The sequence below is a fragment of the Haemaphysalis longicornis genome, unplaced genomic scaffold (assembly GCF_048455015.1).
Source record: "Haemaphysalis longicornis isolate Haplotype H1 unplaced genomic scaffold, Haemaphysalis longicornis Haplotype H1 scaffold_13, whole genome shotgun sequence".
In the NCBI taxonomy this organism is placed as follows: domain Eukaryota; kingdom Metazoa; phylum Arthropoda; class Arachnida; order Ixodida; family Ixodidae; genus Haemaphysalis; species Haemaphysalis longicornis.
The window spans coordinates 6,485,300-6,498,948 of record NW_027526233.1 but is presented as its reverse complement, the minus strand read 5'-3'; the positions used below and the strand labels follow the sequence as shown (position 1 = coordinate 6,498,948).

General features: G+C 57.7%; 1 long non-coding RNA gene across 1 annotated transcript; it reads left to right on the top strand.

Moving 5' to 3' along the window:
* The first annotated feature begins 606 nt into the window (after positions 1–606).
* Positions 607–13,027, top strand: LOC144164229 (uncharacterized). The gene is made up of 3 exons (XR_013321104.1): positions 607–706; positions 12,230–12,388; positions 12,616–13,027. It is a non-coding gene; the product is annotated as an uncharacterized LOC144164229 (long non-coding RNA).
* Positions 13,028–13,649: the final 622 nt, after the last annotated feature.

The following is a 13,649-nucleotide window of genomic DNA, read 5'->3' as shown; positions in this document are numbered from 1 at the left end:
CTTGCGGCTGTGTAAACACACGGATGTTGCAACGCATGCAGTGGGGGAGAGAGAGAACAACTTTATTGAAGTGCCTGCAGCTCGGTTAGATCCCCTCGCGCAGAGGTCTTTCCGCGACGCGGCCGTGACGTCTTCTAGACTTCTCGTCCATCTATTTCGGCTCTGGCCTCACTACTCCCTTCGGCCGGCTTCGCCTGCCCCTTTGTTGGGGCGGTAACCTTTCGTCGGTTTCGCTTGGTCGTTGCCTTTCGAGGGCCGCCGAGATCTGCTGGACGGCCTTGGTCTCCTGTTCTTGGTCGTACACTCTAAACGCCGCAGCCTTTCTGTCTACCTATAAACGCTTTTAACTTCTATATCAACGATTACAAGCCAATTCAATAAACGTTACAAGCCTTTTTACCTTGAATAACGGTTACGGCCCAAGGTCTCGTTGAACGTAGAGGTTACTTTGCGGCGCAACGGTTGTAACCACTAATTTGTAACGTCTGAACCAAACTCGTAACCTTTGCGCGCCCCAATTCCGCGGGCGCTTCACCACGTGATCAATCACGTGACCTCAGTCTCATCGGGAAGCCGCAGGTCGCCGCGCGTTGTGTGCTGCACGTTTCTTCCCGCGCTCGGCTATGTTGTGTTCGCGCAACGTATAGAACTTCGAAGTCTTCTTCGTGCCCCGGTTCATTTCGCGCCGTCCTGGAGGTACCGGAAGGTAAACATGACTGGTCGTATTCATTACATAGAGCAATACCAACAGCTGGTAAACTTTTAAAGCTTATATGGTGGCTTAAGTGCGATGAAAGTGCGGACAACGACCGGAAGGCGCGGAGCGCCAAGCTTTTAAATGCAGAGCATTTCTTTAACTCACGATGTCACCCGGCGTTGGCGTGCCTCGTTGTCCGAAACAGCCGTTCCGGGTGCGCCCTGGACTTCGCTTCGAACCGCCGAGGAGTGAGGTTGTGTTTTCGCTCGCTCCTGCCTCGTTCGCTGCGGCGATCTACGTGTACGTGCGCGCGCCGCCGGCTACCGTGGATATGCCGACGCGTCGCGCGTCGCGCTGACTGCGCAGTTTGTGGCCTCGATCGGTGCTGTGTTCTTCGTGTACGTGCGCGCCGCCGACTATCGTGGATTATGTCGACGCGTCGCGCGTCGCCCTGACTGCGCAGTTCGTGTGTCTGTGCGCTCGCCTCGCTCGTGCCCCGAACCGCGCCGTGAACTGTGTTATTGTGTACGTGCGTGCGCCGCTGGCTTCCTGATAGCCAAGCGGCCGGACCATGCCGGCTACGCGCGGCAGCCTGCCGCCACCGTCTACAAGTGCTGCTGCTGCACGCGCTTTTGCTATGCATCGCCGTAGCAACAGCGTGGGGTGCTCTCGCAGCCTTGAGAGGCTGATGACTTCGTGCGGGAGCATCCTGCAGCAGCAGCTACGTGCCCAGCAACTCGTTGCGTGCCTGGGTGACCCGCCTGCACCACCGCCGATGCCCGCGACCAGCCAGCAGCACGCCGAGCCAACCCAGGACTTGGCTCCCCCGCACATGGCTCCAGCGCTGCCCGGAGGTGCTGGCGCCCAAAACTACGGTCAGGCCCCCCTTCCCCAACCACCGACGGAGCCCATGGACGAGGCGCTGTGTGCCAAGCGCCTGCGGGAACCATCGGATGGCTTGGATTCCGACCGGGCGCCGAGCGACGAGGAGCGCGACGCCATGGAAGCAGCGCCGCGTCGAGCGGCAGCCATTGCTCCCTCCTCGAAGCGACGCGCCCGAGGCGGGGAGGCCGTGACGTCACGCGGGCGTGCTGCCTTGCCCGCGCCGGCCCCACTCCTCCTCGCGGTTGCGCCGGCCACCGGCGCTCCTCCTCCCCCTTGCCTGGGCGAGTCTACCCTGCCAGCCGCCCCCTCTCCTGGCAGCGCGGTCGTCTCGGCGAGCCCTCCCCTGCAGCCGCTCGCTCCCAGCTTCGCTGCCGCTGCCTTCTCCTCCGCTCAGGCCGCCGCGCAAGATGGCGGCGCCCAGGAGGTAAACAAACTGCCTCCCGGCTCGGCGCTCGCCCACGCGGCGGCCTGCGGCGGCCGTTCGGGTGGCCCCACGCCTTCCAAACTTCCTGGCCAGGATGAGGAGGGGCAGTGGGTCACCCAGAGGAGCAAGGCAGCCAAGCGGAAGGCCAGGAAAGTGGCTGCGCGGCGCCCCATCACGCTGCCGGCCGCCGGCACCTGCCTCTTCCGTCCTGCCGACCGGGCTACCTCCTTCTTGGCCACATCGAGGGAGGTCATCGCCCGGGAGCTCGCCGCCACCTCCGGAGTTTCCCAGGTGAGGGTAAACACCCGTCTGAACGTTGTGGCGGCCGACGCCGAAACGGACGAGTGCCTTGCTGCGCTATTGGGCACACAGTCCATAGCTGGCATTGCTGTCCGCGCCGGCCGCCCCGCGAAACGAGGCACGAGCCGCGGCCTCGTTTTTGGTGTTGACCCTCGCCTGGGAACGGACGAGATCCTCGCCAATTGTGACTGTGAGGTGGCGGTGAGCAGTGTGGTGCGGAAGACGGATGGTGCGCTGCTGCTGGATTTCGCCTCCTCCTCCCCGCCCCAGTTCGTGGCCATCTTCAAGCTGCTGCTGCCTGTGCGGGGCTGCAGGCCGCGGCCCACACAGTGTGCTCGCTGTGGCCGCCTTGACCATGTGACGGCCTGCTGCAGGGGCAAGGAGAAGTGTGCGCGCTGTGGTGGGGGCCACGCTCCTGATCAGTGTACCGCTTCAGCCCCCCGCTGCTCCAACTGTGGTGGTGCACACGCCGTCGACAACCCTCGTTGCCCCCGCTGGCAGCAGGAACGTCAGGTGGCCACAGCTATGGCACGGGCGCCCCAGCCTGTGCCCCGTGCTGTGGCTGTTGCATCAGTACGTGCTGGCCAGCAGCTCCCGAGCTACGCCGACATGGCCAGGCGTAGCTCCAGCCCGCAGCAGCATGGCGCTCAGCAGCAGCAGCGCCGCAGCAACCAGCAGCAGCGTCGCAGCAGCCAGCAGCAACAGCACCACAGCAGCCCGCAGCAGCAACCCACCACCAACCACGGACTGCCGCAGCGGCAGCAGAAGTCAGTCCGCCGCCCCCCTGCCCCGCAGCCCGTGGACCAGCAGCCGCCAGCAGGCCCCGCCGCTCCCAGCCAGGACCAGCTGGTGCCACTCCTCTTGGCCCTGGTTCACAGCCTGGTGGGCCGCCTGCCTGCTGACGACCCCGACCGCCTGGCGGCCACTGCTGCCCTGGCATCCCTGACCCCCACTCCAGCCCCCCAGCATGGCTAGCAGACCCTGCAGGACAGGCCAGAGGCCACGCATCCTGCAGTGGAACTGCAACCATCTGGGGCCACGCCATGCAGAGCTGGTCGATCATCTGCTGCGGGAGCAGTTCGACGTGGTGGCGCTTCAGGAAGCATACGTCCGAGGTGACTCCCCGCGCCTGCCAGGATACGTGTGCTACCCCAGTCCCACCGGCTGCTCCCGGCGCTCCTGCCCCGATCACCCCTGCCTCGACGTCACCCACGCACCAGGGAAGTCGCACGCAGCCATCTACGTGCGGGCCGCACTGAGCCACGCCCCAGTCAACCTGGCCTCGGTAACTGAGGGCCCCATGCAGTGCGCCGCTGTCACGGTGCGCATGGGCCCCACGGACACCACCGTGGCAAGTGTGTACGTGCGGCCAGCATGCCCCTGGGACGCCACGGCACTGCGTCGACTGCGAACACTCCTGTGCCCTGATGCTGTGATATGTGGGGACTTCAACGCCCACCACCAGGCCTGGGGCAGCCCCCGCTCCACGCGTCGCGGCCGAGACCTCTTGGATGCCGCCACCTCCTGCGGGTTGCTGATCATCAACACCGACAGCCCCACCTTCGTGCGCCCTGGCCGACGGGGAACCACCGTGCAGACGCACATCGATCTGACCCTGGTGTCGCAGCGGTTACCTTACTGCTGGGAGACTGCCAGCAGCACCTGGGGGTCAGACCACTACCCCATACTGGTCACCCCCAGGGATGGCCGCAGGCGTGCTGACACCAGGGTCTATGCCGTCATCAGTTGGGGCAACTTCCGCAAGGAGGTAACCAAGTGCCTCGAGGACCCGGAGCCTGACTTCCTGGCAGCTGTCGCGAGGAGTGCCGACAAGGCAACGGTACGGGGGGAGGTACCCTTATCCACGGCACTACCAGACCTGGAGCTTCTTCGGCTGCGGGCGCGCCGTAACCAGCTGCAGCGACGTGCCATCAGGAGCGGGCGGCCAGGTGACTGGACCGAGCATCGGCGGGCAGACGCACAGTGCAGACGACGGGCTCGGCAGCGACGCACACAGGGCTGGCAGTCTCTCTGCTCCTCCCTGGACTCGGGCAGAAACCCAGCCAGGGCCTGGCGTGTCTTCAAAGCCTTGCTGCGGCCTGCCACAACCAGCCGGCGCCCGCTGCAAACTGCTGCCATCGCCCGGGGCATCACCGAGGCAGGCCTGGCAGAGATTCTTGCGGACCAGTTCGCCCAGTCTGTACAAGCCCGCCCTCCTCCTCCCCCTGTCCGGCGAAACGTCACTGTGGCCGTCCTGCCGGAGTCCCGGGTCGTGGCCCTGTGCATCACGGAGCTGACTTTGCGGGAGCTGCAGGCCGCCCTGGACCGCTGCCCCAAACGCCGAAGCGCCCCGGGAATCGATGGGGTGACGTACCAAATGCTGCGAAACCTGGACGTCACCCACCTGGGGCCACTCCTGCGGCTGTTCAACCACGCTTGGACAACGGGCATCCTCCCGGCAGCCTGGCTGGTGGGCCTGGTGTCTCCGATCCTCAAGGTGGGCAAGCCGCCGTCGGAGCCAGAGTCGTACCGGCCGGTGTCGCTCACGTCCACGGCGGGCAAGGTCCTGGAGCACGTGGCCTTGGCGCGCCTGCAGTGGATCGCCGACCAGCGGGCAGTGTTCCGGGAGCAGCAGAGCGGCTTCAGGCGGCACCGCTGCACTGCTGACTCCCTGGGCGACGTCGTCTCCATGCTCGAGCAGGTCCGCCACGACAAGGAGGTGGCCTACCTCCTGCTGCTCGACATGAAGGCGGCGTTCGACACTGTCCCACACGGCGCCATCCTGGAGGCGCTGGACGGCTTGGGCGTCGTGGGGCACCTCAGGGCCTACGTGCAGGCGTTCCTCGCTGGCCGAACCTTCCGGGTCAAGGTCGGCCGGGCAACCAGCAGCCCGCGGGACGTCTGCTCTGGGGTGCCCCAGGGGGGCGTGCTAAGCCCCTTCCTGTTCAACCTGGTGCTGGCCCCGCTTCCAGACTGCATCCCCGCTGGCCTCCAGTACCCAGTGGGGATGGCGGTCTATGCTGACGACATCGCCATCTGGACGCACGGGCCCACCGGGGAGAGCAGGCGCGTGAGGGCGTGCCTGCAGACGGCACTGGACTCGGTCGCGGCTTTCCTGGCAAGCCGCGGCCTGGTGCTGTCTGAGGCCAAGACACAAGCCTTCATGCGGCACCCCTCCGGGAAGACCGCCCGCCGCCTCACGCCAGAGTTTGTACTGAATGACAAGCCCCTTCCATGGCGCCTCCAAGTCACGTACCTGGGGTTCCTGGTGGACTGCCGGCTCACCTGGACACCAGCCGTGCGGGCCCAACAGCGACGTGCTGCCGGGGTACTGCATGGAGTACGACAGCTGCTGGCCCGTGGCAACGGGTGCTCCCACAGTGTGGCATTGCGCATCTACAACAGCATGGCGACGTCGGCCGTGCTGTACGCGCTGCCGCTGGTGACGCTAAAGCGCCGCCGGTGGGGGGAGCTCGAGCTGGACCAGCGCCGGGCCATCCGGCTCTGCCTGGGCCTGCCCAGGTACTCTCCCGTTGGGGGCACCTACACCGAGGCGGCCACCTGGACCATTGAGATGCGGGCCCTCCAGACGGGTCTGCGCCACATCGATCGGCTGCAGAAGTCCCGGGATGGGGCCGCCCTGCTGCAACGGTTCCGTGGCAGGCCCAACTCGCAAATGGGCACGCTGCTGAAGCTCTACGAAGAGAATATCGTAGTCCCGCAGCGGCCCCGTCTGGAGCCGCCTCCGCCTGGCACGGGGAAGGCACTGCAGATCGCCACCAAGCTCCCCGGGGTACGCAGCAAGCGCACCACCCCACACGCGGCCATCTACCAGGAGGTGGCCGCCATGCTGCACGAGGGCGCCAGCGGACGCCTACATGTCTACACGGACGGCTCGGTACTGCCCCACACGGGCACTGCGGCAGCTGCCTGCACGGCTCCTGCGCTGGGCGCCAGCCGAACGTGCCGCCTGCCCTTCCCTGCGTCGTCAACCACTGCGGAGCTGGCTGGCCTGCACCTGGCTGCGGACCTGCTGCTGGAACGGGCGGGCCAGGACAGCCAGGCTTTGGTCCTGACGGACTCTCGGCCAGCTCTGCTACGATTACGGGAGGCAGACCAGCCGTCCAGTTCCTGTGGGCATGTGGAAACATCGCTGGCTGCCAAGCTGCATGCGGTTGCCTCCGGCGGCTGCAACGTCCGCCTGCAGTGGCTGCCGTCCCACATGGGGATCCCGGGGAACGACGCCGCCGACGCCCTGGCCAAGGGTGCCCACCAGCCAGTCACCCCTGTCTCCCGGGACGTCACACCATTCGACGCTGCACGCCAGCAGCTCGCCAAAGTGGCCCTCGCCATGCACCCCGACCGACGTGTGGTGAGTGGCCAGACCCCTCGGGTCCTCCCGGGGCGCCTGAGCAGGGACGTCCGCAGCCTGCTGCTCCGGCTGCGGCTGAACTGTGTCAACGTGGCAGCCCGACTGCACCGCCAAGGCCGCCGCTCCTCCCCCACCTGTGCCCACTGTCCCGAGCCTGAGACGCTGGAGCACCTGCTTTGCTCCTGCCCGGAGTTTGCGGCACACCGGGGAGTGCTGCAGACTTCGCTCCAACGTCTTGGGCTGCCCCACCAGCGCCTGGAGAACCTGCTACACCCAGCAGGACCTGACTTCACCCGCCGTCACGTCTTCCGCCTCCTGCTGGCCTACTTGGAGGCCACAGGACTTGCTCAGCGCCTATAGACATTAGTCTGCTGGACGCGCCATTGCTGCTGCTTCACGGATATTCACGTCGAGGCTCCTCGCTCTTGTTGCTCGCCTACCTATCCTTTTATCTCTCCCCTTCTCCTACCTATCCTTTTATCACTCCCTTTCTCCTCTAATCTTTATATACCCCTCCTCCCCCTCCCCCCCCGCACTGGGTTGTATGCAGGTGAGCCCCCAGCTGGGCTCAATAATATCCCCAGTGCATCTTCTTTTCCTTTTCACTCGAACCACTTAGTAGTAGTAGGGTGCGCCCTGTCCCCCACTCCTCCTCGCCTGCTCTCCGCTGCTCCTCGCGTTTCGCACTTGATCTCACCCCCACTGCTCTCTGTGCATGCGCCGCGTTGCTATGGCAACGGAGGCACGTCGCCTGCGTCGTCTGCTTCCTCTCCGCCGCGGCTGCGCTCCGCGCCGCTGAAGTCAAACGGGAGCGCGCGGCCTCGTCCGCAACAGCCGTTCCAGGTGCGCCCTCTCCCCCACTCCTCCTCGCCGACTCTCCGCTGCTCCTCGCGTGTTCTCTGCGTGCTCGGATCGCATTCGGCAACAGGTGGGGCGCGCATGCGTCGTAGTTTGGCGCGGGAGCAACAACAGTTGTGGCGTGTTCGTGACGTAGTCGTGACGTGGTCGAGGCGCGGTCGTGCCGTGATGGGGCGGTTCTCGGCGTTCGCTCTCGCTGTCAATTTCTTTCGAACCAGATAATAAATGATGTCACGTGACCACTTAATTACGACTCCTCATTAATTACAGTAATAAATATAACAACAACAACAACAATAACAACCAACAGCAACAACTGCAACAACATTAACGTAACCCAACCTACTTAAAGGGACACTGAAGTGAATTTGTCAAGCTCCCGTTTTTGCTTGCACTGCGTAGACTGGCTCAAATTAGCACACTTTTCATCGTTTTTACGATTGACAAATCGGTAATTATTTTACAAAGCGCGATGGAAGAAAAACTACCATGCGCGATTTGCGGCGGCCGCACCAACTAAAGCTGTGACTAGGAGGAGCGGGCACCGTGATTGGACGATGCCCAAGGTGAGCAACCAAACAAGTTTCGGTTTCGGTTCTGTAAAAAACAACCGTTGGCGTTGTTGGATGGGCATTCTCAATAACTCAGTAATCATCGTACCGCGCTTCTGCCATGTTGTCAGCTGCAAAAATGCATAAAGATAAGCCTCCTAGGACGGCTTGGAATCGTAGCATTCACTAGCCGAAACCTACGCAGTGCATGAACGCCCTCCGCGTACCCGCAGACGCCCAAATGTCATGCGCTTTTCCCTAATATTTGGAGCTTGCCTCCCTCATGCCTGTATCGTAAAAAGCGTGTTCGCACGAGGCCAAGGGTCCGTTCATTCTGGCCTGTGCCCACTGCCTGCAACCAGTCGGTGCTTATGGCAACAGCACGCCAACGCGAACTCGCTAGCGTGCCAGTGCCAGCCAGCGCGCGTTTTGTGAACTAGTACGTGGAGCCATGAACGTTTCGGCCCCAAAAAAGGTGAACTCAATATAGAAAACATCATCGGAAAACGAAAAAGTTAACTTGCAGAAAAAAAAGCACGTACACGCGGGGATTCGAACTCCTGACTTGCAAAATACTTGCGGTGGCATATCTAGCGCCCCAAACAACTTTTTTTCTTCTTTATTGCCTTCTTTGACAGGATGACAAAACAAAGACACACGTAACTGATAATCTGTACACTCAATACTCAATACAAATACTAGAACTGCAGCCCTTCTTGGGCAAGCGGGGTGATTTCAATACTCTTTCATTACCAGCAATGCTTCAATTGTGGGTAGCCACTCGGGTTTAGAGGGCTGAAGTTTCAACTCGGCCACGGAGCGGGCTTCGCTGGCCTTGGTAATATAGGGTATATATTGTACAACCCGCTTACACTTTTATTTAGTTTTGGCATTTCAAGCAGCTTAGGTGACTATTTGTTGTATTGCGCTCGTGCAGTAAGCGTCGCCCGAGTTTCCACAATAGCTCACGTCTAGCAATTGCATTTCGTAGACGGAAAAGCGTTCGCAGATACGTAGTCGTGCTGCTGACCGCTGTGCTTGTTCGCCCAGCGCAAAAAAGTGCTTCCCGCACCCTATTTTTACGCTGTACGGTAAAAATATCAGTTGATTTTATTTCCTTAGTACCTATATTGACTTCGCTGACTCTTCTCCCGCCTTCAAGATGCCTTATATTTTCCTAATGGCGTGCCAGTCAGCGAAGCGTCGCATGTGCGCTTGTGCAGCGCTTGTGTGAAGCGACCTTGACTTGGAGCTAGATACAGTGTACAAACTAACCAAGTACAGAAAGGCATATTCTACCATTCACAAACGTGTCCTGGCTTCGTTTCAACTGAGCGAACGAATTGCGACGACCCGTCGGCGGCCGGCGGACGAAACGCTGGGCCAACTGACTCTGTCTGAAGGCAGGGGAGCCGCGCAGTAGCGCAGCCAATTGCGAGCTCGGCTCCTCTCGACGTCACATGAAAACGCCGCAGAAAATGGGCGAGCGTAAAGAGAGGAGGACACCATTTTCGAATTAATTTTTCTACTAAATAAAATCGCGTAAACGCGCCCAGGGTGGTCGAAACATGGTCGGGGGACTCCGGACTACAATTTGCGCAAGTAATCCCGCAATGTTTACATATCACTTCAGTGTCCCTTTAAAGGGACACTGGAGTGATATGTAAACATTGCGGGATTACTAGCGCAAACTGTAGTACGGAGTCCCCAGGCCATGTTTCGACCACTCTGGGCGCGTTTACGCGATTTTATTTAGTAGAAAAATTAATTCGAAAATTCTGTCCTCCTCTCTTTACGCTCGCCCATTTTCTGTGGCGTTTTCGTGTGACGTCGGGAGGAGCCGAGCTCGGAATTGGCTGCGCTACTGCACGGCTCCCCGGCCTTCAGACAGAGTCAGTCGGCCCAGCGTTTCGTCCGCCGGCCGCCGACGGGTCGTCGCAATTCGTTCGCTCAGTTGAAACGAAGCCAGGACACGTTTGTGAATGGAAGAATGTGCCTTTATTTACTTGGTTAGTTTGTACACTGTATCTAGCTCCAAGTCAAGGTCGCTTCACACAAGCGCTGCACAAGCGCACATGCGACGCTGAATTCGCTGATTGGTACGCTAGTAGGAAAATATAAGACCTCTTGAAGGCGGGAGAAGAGTCAGCGAAGTCATTATAGGTACTTAGGAAATAAAATCAACTGATATTTTGCCGTACAGCGTAAAACTAGGGTGCGGGAAGCACTTTTTTTTTGCGCTGGGCGAACAAGCACAGCGGTCAGCAGCACGACTACGCATCTGCGAACGCTTTCCCGTCTAAGAAATGCAATTGCTAGACGTGATATATTGTGGAAACTTGGGTGATGCTTACTGCACGAGCGCAAAACAACAAATAGTCACCTAAGCTGCTTGAAATGCCAAAACTAAATAAAAGTGTAAACTGGTTATACAATATCTACCTTATATTACCGCGGTCAGCAAACCCTGCTCTGTGGCCGAGTGGTCTAGAGCGCTGAGTATGTCTTTGCAAGTGTTTTGCAAGTCGCAAGTTCGAATCCCCGCGGATGCGTGCTTCTTTTTTTAAGTTAACTTTTTCGTTTTCCGCCAATGTTTTCTATGCTGAGTTCACCTTTTTTTGGGCCGCAACGCTCATTGCTCCACGAACTAGTTCACAGAACGCGCGCAGGCTGGCACTGGCGCGCCAGCGAGTTCTCGTTGGCGTGCTGTTGCCATAAGCACTGACTACTTGCGGGCAGTGGGCACAGGCCAGAATTAGCAGACCCTTGGCCTGGTGCGAACACGCTTTTTACGATACAGGCATGAGTGGGACAAGCTCCAAATATGGGGGAAAAGCGCATGGCATTTGAGCGTCTGCGGGGATGCGGAGGGCGTTCATGCACTGCGTAGGCCTCGGCTAGTGAATGGTACGATTCCAAGCCGTCCTGGGAGGTTTATCTTACGCATTTTACAGCCGACAACATGGCAGAAGCGCGGTGGGATGATTACTGAGATATTGAGAATGCCCATCCAACAACGCCATCGGTTGTGTTTTACAGAATAGAAACCGAAACTTGTTTGATTGCTAACCTTGGACATCGTCCAATCATGGTGTTCCCTCCTCCCAACGTCACAGCTTTAGTTGGTGCGGCCGCCGCAAACCGCGCATAGTAGTTTTTCTTCTTTCTGCGCTGTGTAAAATATTTACCGATTTGTCAACCGGATAAACGATGAAAAGTGGGCTAATTTGAGCCAGTCTACGCAGTGCAAGCAAAAACGGGAGCTTGACAAATTCACTTCAGTGTCGCTTTAACGTCGTACGCCCCCCGAAAATGCTCTGCATTTGACCGTGCCCCTCGCGAGGGGGATGTTTCATAAAAATTTTTTGTTGACAACGCAATAACTGAGCTGTCAGTAAGCGCTTAGTCGTTTAGCTGTTTCGTTGTCTGAGTATTCTTCAGGCCTTAATTGTTATGCATGTTTTGTCGTATACTCTATAAATGTACATACACGTTTAAAAACAAGTACTCTTTTCCGCCTCGCGTCCTAGGCCATAATGACATCTATGACAAACAGAGACGTGTGGGGTGTCCTGCGAGGGCGATGCAAGGAAGATTGCGAGTGCTTAGGGTATCTCGTCGAGGCTGCAGAGTTCCTATCTTAAACGTTGCTATCTTAAAACACAGCAAACGTGTACTCTTAAAAGAACACAAGCAAGGACGTAGCCAGGTGCGCAGTTTCGGTGTCAGAACACGCCCCTAAATTTGATAAGTGGCGCGTCTCACCCCGTCCTTTCGGCCGCTTTCCGCCCACTTCATCTATAAATTTGTATGAAAAAACGAGAATATGATACGAAGACGAAAATAACGTCCTGTCTCGGCGCAAACTCATTTTAAAATTTTTTGCTGACGCGGGTCTAACAACGCAGAAAAATATTCCTTGTCACGCGACTGAGCTGGTATACCCTTGAATTTCCCCCATACGGGGAAGGAAACTGGGTGCCATAGGATAAACGTTTAAGCGTACGTTTCCTGACTTGTTTTTTCATTGCCCTTGTGATGGCGAGATGTGAGTAAAGACATTTTATGAGCACTTAGTGTTTCATTCAGATGTTTACCAGTAAAAAATATCAAGCTGTTATAAATTCTGTTTACCAATGCAGCTCACATGCAAGGCCGAGCTGCGCCGGAACCCCAATGCCGGTATTACAGGACACCTTGAAGAAAGCAGTGTGTCAGATGTTCTGGAGAAAGTGTGCACGTTCCAAGACGTCGAGAAGCAAATTCAGCCGCATGGGGCAAAACACTTCTTGATCAGCGAGGTAAGACAGCGTCCTGGACTGTAACGTCTCTGCTATGTGGTGTACCCAACCCATATCAGTGTAAGAAAATTGCTGCCAGTATGCAAGTAAGGGCCCGAGTCCTGGGAGTGCAGTTACTATTCCCAAAAAAAGAAGCCGCAAACTTACATTTATTTCTTTGGGGTTTATTTTACATTTTACTATCATGAACCCGGCACTCATAGTTCTTTTTGTTTGTTTTTACACAGATGGAGGTGCCCGAAGACGTTTTTTTCAACTCGCCCCATATCTACCTTTCCTCGGAAAAGATTCTCGTTCACGGCGGCAAGCCACACGAATTGATTCGAGTCAACGGCACAACAGAAAATGCGCTGGTCATGTGCCTGGCGTTCTACTACATTAAGAACCTAAACTATCCCCAAGCCCTAGCGCAGCCGCTGATCTTCCTGCAGACATTTTTGCGGCCTAGGGACAGCATCCCCAGGGGCCTTATGAACGGGAAGCTCAGGAGCCGGCAAGAAAAAAATTAAGCAGTAATTCACAACGTGATCTTCCGAAATCAAAACGTGAGGAGCGTATGCATATGCAGGACCAATGAGAAACGAGCCACGATCTTGTTCACTAACGTTATGAAACTAAATTTCCCTGTCTTTCTTTTTACACTTTGTGGTGAATGTTTTGTATTACAGGGTGGTTTCTGTACGCGTAGTGTGTATACTATGTGTAACTTTGACACAGCTTAGCTTTAAAAATGCACGCCGCAGTCGAGTAAATCGAAGGGCAAAAGGTTGTTCTCCAGGTTTTGCATCTGAGCCTTTGTTGAGACTATGTGCACAGGCTGAGACGCGTGTATCGAAAGCCAATGTGCGAATTGTTTCACCGATGTGCATGACATCATACTTTTATTTGTATGCGCGGCGCGGACCGCGTACGCATACAGCCATGACAGGTGGGGGGGGGGGGGAGAGGAAAGGGCGTAACTTTTATGTACAAGTTTCAGCCTAACCCATAGCAGAGTCCTTCAATGCTTAAAGCATTGAAGTACTCTACCCATAGTAAAGGTTACGTGCTAACGGTTACACCGTAACCGATAAATTAAAGGTAAGAAATTTGCAATATTTTAACCTCTGTTAGAGGTTACGGCATTTAGAGTGTAGCTTCCCGCTGCGGCTTCGAGATGCGCCGGGATTATAGTCTCTGTCGACGCTTCGCGCGGGTTTTTGACACAGTCCCAGAGGATGTGGCAGTACTTTTTAAGTAATAGAGAATTGTCAAATTATCG